The following is a 16,967-nucleotide window of genomic DNA, read 5'->3' on the forward strand; positions in this document are numbered from 1 at the left end:
TGAACTCAGCTGCAGCATGCATGTGGGATCTAGTTCCCCAACCAGGGATCAAACCCAGCCCCCTTGCACTGGGAAAACGGATTCTTACCCACTGGACCACCAGGGAAGTCCCTGTTCATGGCATTTCTGTGTGTGGGAGCAAGTGTCTATTTTCTTATTATTATGAATTTTAGGATGGTTATACTGGAAAATATTTTATTAAAAATAACTTTTTCCTCTCTTATATTACATTAGGCATTATCTTTTTAAAAATTTTTTTATTTATTTTTGGCTGCATCAGGTCTTTGTTGCCGCATGGGCTTTCTCGAGTTGGGGCGAGCAGGGGCTACTGTTCATTGTGGTACACGGGCTTCTCATTGCAGTGGCTTCTTTTGTTGCGGAGCACGGGCTCTAGGCCCCGCGGTCTTCAGTAGTTGTGGCTAATGGGCTCTAGAGTGCAGGCTCAGTAGTTGTGGCGCACGGTCTTAGTTCCTCCAAGGCATGTGGGATCTTCCCGGACCAGGGTTCAAACCCATGTGCCCTGCACTGGCAGGAGGATTCTTAACCACTGTGCCACCAGGGAAGCTCTAGGCATTATCTTAATTTTAAAAAACGGAGGATAGGTAAGTTACCTACTTGCGTTTCATTTCAGATTTATGCTTTAAAAACAAAAAACTTTTGTTTTATTGGGGTTTCAGGATGGAGCCTATATTTAATGGAAGTTTATGTGCCCTTTGCAGGGAGAGATAGGAGGTCCATGTTGACTTTCATTATTGATATCTGTCCTTCCCTTTCCTTTTCTTCCCTCTGCCTTCCTTTTCTGTTTTCCCTTACCATTATGAACTATTTGATATATAGATTAGAATATGGTACTGTGTATGTAAGTAATGAGGCATATAATAAAACCAATACCTGTAAACCCACCACCCAACTCAAGAAAAAGAACATTATCAATGTTGTTGGTATATTTCTCCTTGTTTTCCATATACTTGTCTTTCCACCAGCGATGAAACTATTCAGGATTTTGTTTTGGAATGTTTATTTATCATTCCTTTTTTTTTTTTTTTTTTTTTTGCGGTACGTGGGCCTCCCGCTGTTGCGGCCTCTCCCGTTGCAGAGCACAGGCTCCAGACGCACAGGCCCAGCGGCCATGGCTCACGGGCCCAGCTGCTCCGCGGCACGTGGGATCCTCCCGGACCGGGGCACGAACCCGTGTCCCCTGCATCGGCAGGCAGACTCTCAACCACTGCACCACCAGGGAAGCCCCCTTACCTTTTTTTAAAAAAATTTACCACATTTGTATGTATTTCAAAAGTATATTGTTTAGTTTTATTTATTTTTTAACTCTAAAAATAGAACCATGGGGTATGTATATTCTTGCTTGCTTTGGCTAATCAACAAATGTTTTTTTTTTTTTTTTTTTTTTGCGGTACGTGGGCCTCTCACTGTTGTGACCTCTCCTGTTGCGGAGCACAGGCTCCGGACGCGCAGGCCCAGTGGCCATGGCTCACGGGCCCAGCCGCTGCGTGGCATGTGGGATCTTCCCGGACCGGGGCACGAACCCGTGTCCTCTGCATTGGCAGACGGATTCTCAACCACTGCGCCACCAGGGAAGCCCCGCAACATTATGTTTTTAAAGATTCATTCTTATGGATATGTGTAACCGTGGTTAATTTTCTCAGATATGTGTATTAATCGTATGACTACCACAGTGTATCTTTTCTCCTAAAGATGGACAGTTGTTTTTTTCCATTTTGTTGGTATTACAAATATATTCTTACTTATGTCTTCAGGTGCATGTGTACAAGTGTTTCTCTACAACAGTGAATTTTTAAACATTTTTGATGTTGATAACCCACTACCGCCTCCATCCACATACCCAGACGGAGTTGACAGAAAAATGAGAATAAGTGTTCACCCTTGCTACATGTGATGCATTCCTCTATTTCTCTCTATTCTGTTTATGTGCTGACTATGCCTAAATGACATCACAGTTCATTTTCACAGTTCCAGGTAGATGACTTGGTTTCCTTTGGAGAACAAGTGTGTTGATCCAGCTTTCCTTTGCTTGTGGAGTGTGTCAGAGGGCAGCATTTCATGAGGTGAGAGTGCAGCTGACTAAGCAGGATAACTGCTCCCACACCTGGAAACATCTGGCTTTTGAGCTCAATAAAGTTTTAGCTAGCACTAAATTTGGATTCGGCCCCTAAGTACCTGCCACGCCTTGATGGAATGAATTCCCTAGGTGTGCCTTAACTAAATATTTTGAGTTATGTCAGAGTTACACCATTCTCTGAGGATGCAAGGAGCAGGATGGGATTGGTTGGCGCTTTCTATTCCTGATATTTACTGTGACGTCAGACATGGCTCTCCCTTTTGCTTATCTTAACCATAACTGTGTATTCTTTAAGGCTTAGATCTCATCTCAGTAGTTTATTCTTCAGTTTTCTGGTGACTTGCTAATGTGCATATTCAGATATTTCCGCTTTCTTGAACTCTTTATTCTGCTTACAGTCTAGATAGCTTGAATTTTTTGCTGAAGAGGAAGAGAGAGTTAATTTACATTCGAATTTATTTGACTCTAATCTTAAGTAGTTGTAAAGTTAGGCAAAGAAGCTACATGTTTTAACTCTGATTCAGTGTTTAATTATTTAGAATTATTAGAATTGTAACTTACAGAGCCAGGCTTTGAACCTCAGAAGGAGAATATTTGTACTTGGTACTATTCATTCATTCATTCATTCATTCATTTATTTATTTATGTCTGTGTGGGTCTTCGTTTCTGTGCGTGGGCTTTCTTTTTTTTTTTTTTTTTTTTTTTTTTTTGTGGTATGCAGGCCTCTCACTGTTGTGGCCTCTCCCGTTGCGGAGCACAGGCTCCGGACGCGCAGGCCTAGCGGCCATGGCTCACGGGCTTAGGTGCTCCGCGGCATGTGGGATCTTCCCGGACCAGGGCACGAACCCGTGTCTCCTGCATCGGCAGGCGGATTCTCAACCACTGCGCCACCAGGGAAGCCCTGCGTGGGCTTTCTTTAGTTGTGGTGAGTGGGGGCCACTCTTCATCACGGTGTGCGGGCCTCTCACCATAACGGCCTCTCTTATTGCGGAGCACAAGCTCCAGATGTGCAGGCTCAGTAGTTGTGGCTCACAGGCCTAGTTGCTCTGTGGCATGTGGGATCTTCCCAGACCAGGGCTCGAACCTGTGTCTCCTGCATTGGCAGGCAGATTCTCAACCACTGTGCCACCACGGAAGCCCTGTACTTGGTACTATTCTTGATGACTCGTGTAGGTGGTCCTGAATAATGAGACTAGGAACAGGAATAACCAAGGTACTGTTTTATATATATAGTTTTAAATCTCGTTTTTATGAACGTAGGACTCAAAAATAATAAAGACACTTTGTTCATTGCAATCTAGAAGTTGTGTTATGTTTTGCATTTTTTTTGTAGCAAAATATATGTAACATAAAATTTACTGTTTTAACCATTTATCAGTGTACAGTTCAGTGGCATTCAGTACATTCACATTGTTGTGCAACCATCACCACCATCTATCTCTAGAACTTTATCTTTCCAAACTGAAACTCTGTACCTGTTAAACATTAACTCCCTATTCTCCTCTCCCCTCAGCCCATGGCAACCTCCATTCTTCTCTCTGTCTCTACGAATTTGACTACTTTGAATATCTCATATACATGGAATTATACAATATTTGTCCTTTTGTATATGGCTTTATTTCACTTAATGTAATTTCTTCAGTGTTAATCCATGTTGCAACATGTATCAGAACATTGCTTTTTTTTGAATTTTATTTTTTATAGAGCAGGTTCTTATTAATTATCTATTTTATACATGTTAGTGTATATATGTCAATCCCAATCTCCCATTTCATCCCACCACCACCAACCCCCCCTTCCCCTGCCACTTTCCTGCCTTGGTTTCCATACGTTTAGAACATTGCTTTTTAAGGCTGAAAAACATTCCATTGTATGTCTCTTTGGAATAATATTCCATTGTATGTACATTTTGTTTATTCATTAACCTGTCACCGGACACATGGATTGTTTCCATCTTTTGGCTGTTGTGACTAATGCTACTGTGAACATTGGTGTACAAATATCTGTTTGAGTCCTGCTTTCAATTTTTTTAAGTATATACCATATGGAATTTTTGGATCATATGGTAATTCTATGTTTAACTTTTTGAGGAATGGCCATAGATTTTACTGGTTTTCTTTTACATCTATAATTTATTATAGATGTATTTTTAATCAATAATTATAGGTCTTTTTTTAATCATTTTTGATGGCTGCCTAGGGTTTCAGGGTATGGATATGTCATGGTTTATTTGTAGACATTTCTACTGTTAACAGTTCTTGCTGTTATAAACAATATTATGGTTCATTCATCAAATTTTTATTGAACACCTGCCATATGCTAGACATATGTAATGGCTCTTCTGTACACACATATTTGCACACATCCATTTATTTAGAATAAATTTTTTAGAAGTGGGACTGTTGGGTCAAAGGATAGGCATATTTTGAAATGTGATTATTTTCCTAAAAGTTTTTATAAACTATTTAAAAATATAGTCCTTTCAGACTATACTACAAAGCTATAGTCATCAAAACAGTATGGCACTGGCACAAAAGTAGAACTATAGGCCAGTGGAACAGGATAGAAAGCCCAGAAATAAACCCACGCACCTATGGTCAATTAATTTATGACAGAGGAGGCAAGACTATACAATGGTGGAAAAAGTTTCTTCAACAAATGGTGCTGGGAAAACTGGACAGCTACATGTAAAAAAATGAAATTAGATCATTCTTTAACACCATACACAAAAATAACCTCAAAATGGATTAAAAACCTAAGTGTGAGACCGGACACTATAAAACTCCTAGAGGAAAACATAGGCAGAACACTCTCTGACATAAATAACAGCAATATCTTTTCTGATCTGTCTCCCAGAGTAATGGAAATAAAATAAAAAATAAACAAATGGGACCTAATTAAACTCAAAAGCTTTTGCCCAGCAAAGGAAACCATAAACAAACGAAAAGACAACCCAGAGATGGGGAAGTATATTTGCAAATGATGTGACCGACAAGGGATTAATCTCCAGTATCTGCAAACAGCTCCTGTGGCTTAATATCATCAAAACAAACAACCCAATCAAAAAATGGGCAGTGGGCTTCCCAGGTGGTACAGTGGTTGAGAATCTCCCTGCCGATGCAGGGGACACGGGTTCATGCTCCGGTCCGGGAAGATCCCACATGCCACGGAGCGTCTAGGCCCGTGAGCCATGGCCGCTGAGCCTGCGCGTCGGAGCCTGTGCTCCACAACGGGAGAGGCCACAACAGTGAGAGGCCCGCGTACTGCAAAAAAAAAAAAAAAAAGGGCAGAATACGTAAATAGACATTTTTCCAATAAGACATATGAATGGCCAAAAGGCACGTGAAAAGATGTTTAGTATCTCTAATGATTAGAGAAATGCAAATCAAAATTACAGAGACATTACCTCACACCAGTCAAAATGGCTATCATCAAAAAATCCACCTCACACCAGTCAAAATGGCTATCATCAAAAAATCCACAATTTGATTACTTTTAATCCTGATCTCTTCTTTTCTGTATCTTGTTGCTATATCTGGTTCCTGATTTTTTTTGTCTTTTCCATACCTTTATTCATTTCTTTTCCTTTTGTTTCTTTTCTCTATTCCAACAAGAGCTAGATAAGAATCGAAAGAACTTACTTCTTCTGGTTTTAAAAAAATCATACCATGTAATCTTTAGTTTTTATGTACAGATTCTGTCCAGCAGTGTGTACATTTTGGGCTTCCTTAAACTCTGACTGCATAACTCTTCTGGACAGTTGAATTTGGTAGCTACCTAGATGATAGTGGAGGATGTATTGATATACATAGAGGAAGTAGTATAGTCATTTGACCTAGAATATAGTAATGAAATACAATAATATTAATGATGTAATGATTTGATTAAAATGTTGTTGAGTCTTATGAACTTAATCATGAACCTGCCTTGTGACCTCGATCAAACCATTTAAAGTGTTATATTTTTCATTTTTTAAATTTAGATGATCTCCTATTTTAGCTTCCCTTGCCTTAGATAGAATTTTGCTTACATAGGAAATGGAAGAGCCAAAGAGTTAAGAGTTGGAGGACTTTAGGGATCATCTGCTATCTATTTTGTTCCCTTTACAAATATTTGCCTGGCACTGTTTTGGTTTTGAGGATATAATGAAGTCCCTGGCTTCATGGAGTTTACAATCTTTTATGAAAAGGTTAGGAAGAAACTATGTAGTCTTATTTAAAGATTCCTTATTTCATTTTGGTGGGTTTCGGTATGCTCAAAAGAAAAAGGATCTGGTCCCTTATATGTCAGATAGGAAGTGAGGAACTGTAAAGCAGGAGGAAGAGACCCTGAATGAGTGAACAAAACAGTGCCTCTCAAATTTTTCTGTGTATGATTCACCTGAGGATCTTGTTAAATTGCAGATTCTTAGCCAATAGGTCTAAGGTAGGGCCTGAGATTCTGCAATTCTGACAAGCTTCTGGGTGCTGCTTCTGCTACCAATCTGTGAACCACACTTTGTGTAGCAAGGAATTAGTATATAAATAAGAGAAAAGAAGAATAGCCTGCTACCATTTTGAGAGGAGTGATTTGGGGCCATGCAGCACAGACTTGGAATTCTGAGCAGCACATCACTCAGAACTTGGCCTTGGTGAAATGAAATGATAAGAGCTGTTAATGTTCGTATACAAAGAAGGAGTATTAAGGAGGTAGTCAACTGAGTTTGGCTAGTGTGTGGGTCTAAAACCTTTGAAAAGATACTAGGTGGTGTAAGAGATGAGGATCTTCAGGTATGATAAAAGTAAATATCTAGTCAGAGAAACAAAATTTGTAAGAGTTAGGTATTGACTAGGAGGACTTAGTTTGTAATTGGGAAGACTTTCTCTCCTCTTTATACTTACTCTAATTGGCATAGTGATTCTAGTGAAAAAAAAAAAAAAAAGTAAAAATAAGTGTTGGTTTTTTTTTTTCTTTAAATAGTATAATTTTTTCCATAGGTATATTCTGTGTGGAGAGTATGTCAAATTTCTTTGTTTTACAGATCTGAATAAAGCTTAAATGTGATTAAGTTGCACTTCTCTGATCTGTTCCTCTAGGGACAGCTACTTGGAGCATAAGCAGCCTGGGAATTCATTTATTTTCATAGAATTAACAGAAGACTCTTAATCTTGGAGGTGGTATAAAATGTCCAGTGGGTATCAAGCATTTATCCATAGAGAAAAATTTGGCAAGCCAGATCTTTGAACCAGCAACCTTTTATTTAGTTTTATGAATTCACAATGCTAGTGTTTCCAGTTGTGTTTTTTTTTTTAAAACATCTTTATTGGAGTATAACTGTTTTACAATAGTGTGTTAGTTTCTCCTTTATGACAAAGTGAATCAGTTATACATATACATATGTTCCCATATCTCTTCCCTCTTGCGTCACCCTCCCTCCCACCCTCCCTATCCCACTCCTCTAGGTGGTCACAAAGCACAGAGGTGATCTCCCTGTGCTATGCGGCAGCTTCCCACTAGCTATCTAATTTACATTCGGTAGTGTATATATGTCCCTGCCACTCTCTGACTTCATCACATCTTACTTCCAGTTGTGTTTTTAGAAGTTTAGATTTTTTTTTTCCCCTTTCTGGTACTATTTTAAAAGTAATATATATTTATATATCCTCTTTAATATAACACCTAGTTTGTTCCAATCTGAAGATATTGGGGAATTACTACTAACATCCATAATTTATTATGGCTCTTTGTTTTAGTGTCATTGGAATATGTTGGTTTCCTTTTAAAATATTGGGTTGGCCAAAAAGTTAGTTTGGGTTTTCCGTAAGGAAAAACCCGAGTGAACTTTTTGGCCAACCCAATAGTTATAATATTGTAAAGAGACTTAGTTATTGTACTGTTATGTAGGCAGAAAGATGTGAAATGTAATCATGGACAAAATCTCAGTGTTCCTTTAATTGTATTGGTTCATTATGATTAAATGAACCACATGTCAAGCTTTTTCGCTAGTTACATACCCAGTGCGATTTCTGGCATATTTGAAAAGCGTTTGCTGCACCTATTATTATTTCAGTATTTAGTTCTCTTTTAACATAACTCTTAAAACTGAAAGTAAAACATCAAGAGCATTATAGTCTGTTCTAGAATCAGGCCAAGGAAGAAATTAAGTAAAACACATTATAGGCTAAAAATATATTTTGCAAATTACATCTGAAATTGTTTTGTTAGAGCATCTACTGGAAATGAAATTCAGCTGTTCTTATTCTGTGGGTTTTAAAAAATGTAATTATCTGGGGACTTCCCTGGTGGTCCAGTGGGTAAGACTCCTCGCCCCCAGTGCAGCAGGCCGGGGTTCGATTCCTGGTTGGGGAACTAGATCCTGCATGCATGCTGCAACTAAGAAGCCTGCATGCCGAAACTAAGATGCCTGCATGCCGAAACTAAGATCTGGCTCAGCCAAAGTAAATAAAATAAATTTAAAAATAAATAAATAAATAAATAAAAATGTAAATATCTGAAAGTAGATGTCCGTACAAAATAAGTTTCTAATGTCTTCCAGTTTTAACCCAGTTTTCCTTTAGAACCATATAAGACTTTCCTATGTATTCTGAAAACTCAAGATAGTAATACCTGGAAATGTAATTGCAATATAAAATAAATGAAAAAGTAATGTAAATATAAAGTAAATGAGAAAGAAAATACAGATAAGTCTAACATTGAAATAATTAAATTTAAAAGAATAAAATTAGGGTGTGACTTGTTAATATTACACCACCACATTGGTATGTAATTGAGCCTTTGAGGGAAGGAACTATATTATATATTTGTGTTTGGCGCACATATTAAAGGACTCTTTGTTTAGTTTTTTTTTTTTTTTTGACTCATTAGGAGCATGTTTCTAGCTCAGGTAAAATCTGTTTTGTTTTGTTTTTTCTTAAAGTTATTTAGTTAAAGAAAAATAAAAAGAGGAGTCTGGAGTCATGCAGCCTGATTTTTTTTTTTTTTTTAATCCCAACCCTACTGCTTAGTAGTTTTGTGATGTAACTTGACTTCTCTGTGCCTCAGTTTTTCTGGTTATAAAATTATTAATAGTCCATTTCAAAAGTATTGTTGGGATTAAGTGAGATAATTAATCCACAGAAAATGCTTTGAAGAGTTTTGGCACACAGTAAGTATTCAGTAAATGTTAGTTGCTACTAGTCTTTTTATTTGGGAACACCACTATTGCATTGTCTATGGTGAATTTATTTTGCTTTTTAAAACAGGCATGCATATCCAGATTCCAATACGACAGGTTTGGGTGCTTAACATACACACTTAAAATTAGTTTTGAATAAAAATATTAAGAATTTTTACTTTCAGTTACTATAACTTTAATTCCTGTATAAAAAGAGAGAGAAGCCATTCATTCAATAAGTCATTTTTTCTTAATAAACTATTTATTGATACCTGTCTTTTTTTTTTTTTTTTTTTTTTGGCGGTATGTGCGCCTCTCACTGTTGTGGCCTCTCCGGTTGCGGAACACAGGCTCCGGACGCGCAGGCTCAGCGGCCATGGCTCATGGACCTAGCCACTCCGCAGCATGTGGGATCTTCCCGGACCAGGGCATGAACCCACGTCTCCTGTATTGGCAGGCGGACTCTTAATCACTGCTCCACCAGGGAAGCCCCAATACCTGTTCTTTATAAGGCATTGTACTAGGTGCTAGGAATGTAAAATGGAGCAAACTTGGGTGTGTCCTTCAGTTGTTCAGAGGCTAGTAGAGAAAGGTACCTCTGAGTGTAAATCAGTGTTGTAAATAACCCCTTTTGTGCCAGCTCATTAATACACGATACATTTTTATTTTGTCTTCTGGAAGGTATATAAGCCAAATTTGTGGGTGGATTGGCCCTTTATTTTTAGCATCTTGTCTATTTGCCACAACTCAGTGGTATGTGTAATCATTCCTGTTTAGCAAATATGGAAATTTGCAAATTGAGGTTCAAAGAGGTAGTTTCCTCATACAGCTACAAAACTCAGTCCAAAATCCTACTTAATTTAAAAACTCATTCATTCTACTATTCTACCTCCTGTATGTTTTTCATAGGTGCAAGACCTCTCTTTGAAGACTTAACCCATTACATTGTATTTGAGGTTTATATGTTTCCCTGTTAGATTGGGAGATTTTTTTAGACCAGGGACTAGTCTTAAGTATTTCTTGGGCCCCCCAGCAACTAGTAGAGTACTTGACACATATTAGGTACCTAATAAATATTAGTTGAGTAGTGAATGAATATGTAGAATGTTAGAAGTAAAAGGAATTTTAGAGCTCATGTAAATATTAGACACTAAATTTCTAAAATAGAATTTTTGATTGTTTACATAGGCCTTCAGCTTTTGATTTTGACTATTTAGGGTATTTAAAACACAACTACTACTGTCTATCACATCATCTCATAAAAGAAGCCATTTTAACACCAAAAAAGTAGGAAAGGCAATCTCATAGTAAGCAGTTTGGTAACTTTAAACTCATCTTTTTGGTCAGGCTGGTACCTGTTCAAGAATTAGATTTCAGGAACTATTATCTAATGCAGTCCTCTCCTTTTAGAGATGACGTATCTGAATTTAGAGAAGTATCCAAGTTCTTACAGCAAGGCAGAATGAACACTGAGTTTAGAAGCCAGGTCTTCTGACTCTCAGCCCCAAATTTTGATCCTGTCCCCTCAATCTTCATCACATGCTGAGATTAAGGCACAATTTGTGCCTTCACACAAGATCATATAGCTGTTAAGAAGTAGAGCTGAACTGAATCCATGTTACCCAAATCCATTTTAGCGAAACCTGTGCATTCACTTCCATGTAATTTTAACCTACTCTATCTAACAGCTGCCCTTCAGTTGTAGAGATGGAATTATAAGTGATTTTAAAAAGATGTCTATATTTAGCATTTTCTTTCCTTGAAAATTTCAGATTTGGGGCTTAAGCAACTTCCAGAGAAGAAGGCCAGTGCAGTTGCTTTTGCAACCCAAGATTTTGATCCACATCCATAGATTGGAATATTGGTGGGCCAGCCATTCTCAGACACCTCACTGAGGACAGGTAAGTAAGTGAAAGATAATAAGGATAAGAAAAGTAAAATGAATGCTAATACGCTTCCTTCCTATTTCTTGTTAGATGCAAACAGTTGACTGCCTTTAAGAATTTAACCCTTTATCCTGTTAAAAACAAACATTTGGAATTCTAGGTGGGTGGGGCAAAACATTTTCTTGATTGTAAAATATGTGTCAGAATGTTAACAGTGGTGAAACTTAGGGTAATTAAAACATTTTTCTTTCTCTTTTTGTATGTTTTTCCAAATTGTATTTATGAACTTGCGTTAGTTACCTATTGTTTCATAACAAACCACTCGAACTTAGTGGTTTGAAACACAACAGTCATTTATTTTGCTCATGAATCCGTAATTTGGGCAAGGCTCCCTTGGTGGGGACAGCTTGTCTTTGTTAAGAAGTGGTGTGAGGTGGGGTTGCTGGAGGGAGGGTGGTGGCTCAATGGCTGGGAGCTAGAATCATTTTTTTTTAACATCTAAATTGGAGTATAATTGCTTTACATTGTTGTATTAGTTTCTGCTGTATAACAAAGTGAATCAGCTATACGTATACTTATATCACCATATCCCCTCTCTCTTGCGTCTCCCTCCCACCCTTGAATCATTTGAAGGCTTGCTCACTTGTGTCTGGTGGTTAATGCTCGCTGTAGGCCAGAACACCTGCAGATGACCTCTCTTTTTGGCTGCTTGGCTTCCTCACAGCATGGTGGGTTCCAAGCGAGAGCCTGATTTTGCTCCCAAAAGAGCAAGGCGAAGTTACATGGCATATTTGACTTAGTTTTGGAAGTCACCTAGTGTTACTCTGCTCTTTTCTGTTGGTTGAGGTAGTCATAAAGGTCCACCCAGGTTCAGAGGAGGGGCTGGACATAGACCCCACCACTTGAAGGGAAGAGTATCAGCATCAATTTATAAGAGCATATGGGATGGAATCTGCCATTGTAGCCATTTTTGGATGATATAATCTGCCACAATTTGTATTACTTTTAAGATAAAGAATATAAAATGGGTATAATAAATGAAAAACTGACATATTTGTAGGAAATTATGGTGTATGAGTCCAACAAGAATTCTGTGTGCTTTTCTTGTCTACTAGAATATGATATTGAAAATAAGATGCCCAAGCAGGAAGAAGTGAAATAGATTTTGAATTTTCTTTCATATCAACAAAGCAGCATACTGCCATAATCAAAAGTAGAGACAAAAATTTATACACAAGATGCAAAATAAGATTTGTAGTTCGGGTTTGTTGTTTTTTCGAAAATGCTAGTTATTTTTGTTCAAAGTCTACTTGGGGTTTTTTTTTTTCTTGTTTATTTTAATAATTTGAGAATTATTTGGGAAAGTGATTTCCAATACAGTATTTCAATTTGAGAAACTAGTGCCAGTGTTATCATCATATGTACCAAGCTTGTGTCTCTGCTTCTTTAAAGAAAAACTATGTAATCTTTTTCAGGATTTTTTTTACCTGCTAAACTTCCGGTAAATAGGAAAACATTTTTTCAGTGGGACAGGAAAACTTGGAAAGTTATAGAATATTTGGTTGTCTTATTGATCACACTTACCAATTATATAAATTGTGGCATTTATATAATTATATAAAATTATATAGATCTGTGGCAATTTTGAATATAGCTAATACTCAATTTCTGGATGTAATGGGATATTTTTAGATAATCTTCTAAGCATTACATGAGGGTGTTGATCCATTCACTGTAGCTGGGAAATAAGTTCTAGGGAGCAAGTGTCTCATTATCTCTTAGACCAGAACATTTTCTTGCTGTCTAGATGCTTTCCCATTCCTAGTTGATTTATGTTATAATGAGCCTAATTCAGTTGAGTTGGTTCACTGCTATTTCGTCACTACTCACAGGTAGATAGATATTTTACAATGGAAAGTGACTGAACCGGCTGTTGTGACAATAGAGGTAATCGTTTTCTCTCAACTGTGAATAATAAGAATTGACTGAATTTGTGAAATAATATATTTTAGTTCAAAAGGTACAGTAATTGGGAAAGCTGTTTTTTTTTTTTTTGGCATTTAAAAACAAGACGAGATGGTTTCCAGGAGTATTAAATTGGGCATAATGGTTACAGATATTATAAAATAGTGTATCTTATACAACAACAAAATATATGCATATATGTACGAACATATATAAAGTCTTCAAGCAACTAACTTGCTGCCTTCTTTGTTTTAAGCATTTTTTTAGCCCACTTTTGCATTTAAGTAGTCTGAGTAGGTGAATTGCTGATAACATATTCAGGTTTACTGAATACTTTGCCTTGCCTCCTTTCCACAAGGCCATTGCCTGAGAGGATAAAAATCCCTTAAGTAAGTGAGATACTGCTTTCTGACTGAAGCTAAAACAAACGACAATGGAAATTCCTAAAACACCATGTAGAAATTGCAAATATGGTGGTGTTTAGTCTGTGGTACTTTATTCATTTCATGGAAGGAGGTAAATGATGAGGTTCTCTTATACATATGAATGGCTATGTAAATATTCTTTTAAAACGCAAAAAGAATTTTGAATAATTGTGGAAGGCAGACATATTTCTTTGGGGTCGGTGGTTCTCCTACTTAACCATTATCTTTTGGTGAGATTCTTATTTCTAACAAATGGCGTTCAGTTCATGCTTATTCAGGTTTTTGGCAAAACAGAAGTTGTGTGACTTTCTTCTTGTGTGCGTCCCATTATTAAAAGGTATGGTACTTTTTATATGTGAAATGTTTAACAAAAATATTTAAAATCTGTGGCAAGGAATTGATTGGCCTAACATAAAATTGACAATATTGGGGACTTCCCTGGTGGTCCAGTGGTTAAGAATCCGCCTTCCAATGCAGGGGATGTGGGTTCGAGCTCTGGGTGGGGAACTAAGATCCCGCATGCCATGGGGCAACTAAGCCCGCATGCTCTAGAGCCCATGCACCACAACAAAAAGATCCCCACATGCCGCAACTAAACACCTGATGCAGCCAAATAAATAAAGTATTTTTAAAAATTTGAACATATTAATCTTTTTTTTTTGGCTGCACTGCGTGACTGTGGGATCTTCGTTGCCTGACCAGGGCTCAAGTCTGTGCCCCCTGAATTGGAAGCATGGAGTCTTAACCACTGGATTGCTAGGGAAGTCCCCATATTAATCATTTCTTTTTATAAATTTATTTTTTATTTTATATTTATTTTTGGTTGCGTTGGGTCTTTGTTGCTGCACGTGGGCTTTCTCTAGTTGCGGTGAGCGGGGGTGACTCTTCGTTGCAGTGTGCGGTCTTCTCATTGCAGTGGTTTCTCTTGTTGTGGAGCACGGGCTGTAGGTGCGTGGGCTTAAGTAGTTGTGGTACACAGGCTCAGTAGTTGTGGCACACGGGCTTAGTTGCTCCACGGCATGTGGGATCTTCCTGGATCAGGGCTCGAACCCGTGTCTCCTTCATTGGCAGGTGGATTATTAACCACTGCGCCACCAGGGAAGTCCCCATATTAATCATTTTTAAGTGTACAGTTCAGTAGTATTAAGGATGTTTACATTGTTGTGCAGCCACTCTCCAGAACTCTAAATCTTGCAAAACTAAAGTTCTACCCAATAAACAACTCCCTATTCCCTCCCTCCCTCTAGCCCCTGGCAACTAACATTCTACTTTCTGTGTATGAATTTGACCAGTCTAGGTACTTCATGTAAGTGGAATCATAAACTATTTATCTTTTTGTGACTGGCTTATTTCACTTAGCATGATGTCCTCAAGGATCATACATGCTGTAGCATGTATCAGAATTTCCTTCATTTTTAAGGCTGAATGATATTGCATTGTATATACGACATTTTGTTTATCCATTTATCCTTTGATGGACACTTGGGTTGCTTCCGCCTTTTGGCTACTGTGAATAATGCTGCTATGAATACTGGTGTACAAATATCTCTTTGAGCCCCTGCTTTCAGTTCTTTTGGGTGTATACCCAAAAGTGGAATTGTGGTAATTTTGTTTAAATTTTGAGGAACTGCCATACAATTTCCATAGTGGCTGCACCATTTTACATTTTCACCAACAATGCACAAGAGTTCCAGTTTCTCCATATCCTCACCAACACTTGTTATTTTCTGTTTGTTTTTCAGTAATAGCCTTTCTATGCAAAAAGCATGGACTTTGGGCTTCCCTGGTGGCACAGTGGTTGGGAGGCCACCTGCCGATGCAGGGTATACGGGTTCGTGCCGTGGTCTGGGAGGATCCCACATGCCGCGGAGCGGCTGGGCCCGTGAGCCATGGCCGCTGGGCCTGTGCGTCCGGAGCCTGTGCTCCACAACGGGAGAGGCCGCAACAGTAAGAGGCCCGTGTACCACAAAAGAAAAAAAAAAAACATGGACTTTTGATCAGATATACTGGAGTGAGTGCTGGTGGGGAGCGCACCTCTTTATACCCATGTGACCTGGAGCACATTTGTTAATCTCATCTGTTAGAAGGGTACAATTGTCCTTACATCATTCAGTATTAAATGTTAGGATACATGCACAATGGCCTGGCACAGTCTAGACATTTGGTAAATGTTGCTTGCCTCCTTAGCCCCATCACTCCTGGAAGTCTGCATTGATTCCTTCTGTGTTGTCTTCTCTCCCCTGAGCAGCCAGCTCCAGTTGGAATTAAAGCTTGGAAAAAAATAATAATAATAATAATAGCCTTTCTAATGGGTGCTAAGTGGTATCTCATTGTGCTTTTGATTCGTATTTTTCTAATGATTAGTGATATTGAGCCATCTGAGCATCTTTTCCTGTGCTCATGGGCCATTATACAAATATAAATATAGTTTCTGTGGAGAATATCTATTCAAGTCCTTTGCCTATTTTCTAATCACGTTGTTTGGTTTTCTTTGTTGTTGCATTGTTGGAGCTCTGGATATTAACTGCTTATCAGATATAAGATTTGTAGACAGTTTTTCCTATAGGTTGCCTTTTGACTCTGTCGATTGTGCTCTTTGATGAGAAGTTTTTAATTTTGATGTTGTCTAATTTATCTATTTTTACTTTTGTTGCCTTTGATTTTGGTGTCATAGCATGTATCAGAATTCAGGACTCATTCCCAAGTCCAGTGTCATGAAGCTTTGCACTAATGTTTTCCTCTAAGAGTTTTATAGTTTTAGGTCTTACATTTAAGTCTTTGATCCATTTCAAGTTAATGTTTGTATAGGGTGTAAGGTTGAGTTAATTTTTTTTATATGGTGTGAGATTAGGGCTCAGCATCATTCTTTTGCATATGGTTATCCAGTTGACCAAGCACCATTTGTTGAAGAGACTGTTCTTTCCCTCATTGAATGGTCTTGGCATCCTTGTTGAAAATCAGTTGGCCATAGATATATGGATTTATTTCTAGACTCTGAATTCTTTTCCACTGATCTATATGTCTGTCCTTATGTCAGTACCATACTGTTTGATTACTGTAGCTTTGTAGTTAAGTTTTGAAATGAGGAAGTATGAGTCTTCAAATTTATTCTTTTTCCAGATAGTTTTGGCTGTTTGGGACCCCTTGAGATTCCATATGAATTTCAAGATTGGCTTTTCTATTTCTGAAAAACAGGCTGTTGGAATTTTGGTAGGGATTGCATTGAATCTGTAGATTGCTTTGGGTAGCATTGCCATTAAAAAAAAATTATTTATTTGGTTGCACCAGGTCTTAGTTGTGACAGGTGGGCTCCTTAGTTGCAACAGGCGGGCTCCTTAGTTGCAGCACGTGGGCTCCTTAGTTGTGGCATGTGAACTCTTAGTTGTGGCATGCGCGTGGGATCTAGTTGCCTGACCAGGGATAGAACCTGGACCCTGTGCATT

General features: G+C 38.1%; 1 protein-coding gene across 13 annotated transcripts in view; it reads left to right on the plus strand.

The window, feature by feature from the left end:
* NUMB (NUMB endocytic adaptor protein) overlaps positions 1–16,967 on the plus strand; it is a 183,321-nt gene that overhangs the window by 24,785 nt on the left and 141,569 nt on the right. For 10 of the 13 annotated variants that reach the window (XM_067028188.1, XM_067028190.1, XM_067028195.1 and 7 more), the window contains exon 2: positions 11,021–11,149. The gene's annotated coding sequence lies outside the window, so the exon portion shown is untranslated. Of the gene's footprint in view, positions 1–1,986; positions 2,082–11,020; positions 11,150–16,967 lie in introns of those variants that run through there. The other 3 variants (XM_067028185.1, XM_067028186.1, XM_067028192.1) reach the window with 1 other exon arrangement.

The sequence above is a fragment of the Kogia breviceps genome, chromosome 3 (genome assembly GCF_026419965.1).
Source record: "Kogia breviceps isolate mKogBre1 chromosome 3, mKogBre1 haplotype 1, whole genome shotgun sequence".
In the NCBI taxonomy this organism is placed as follows: Eukaryota; Metazoa; Chordata; class Mammalia; order Artiodactyla; family Physeteridae; genus Kogia; species Kogia breviceps.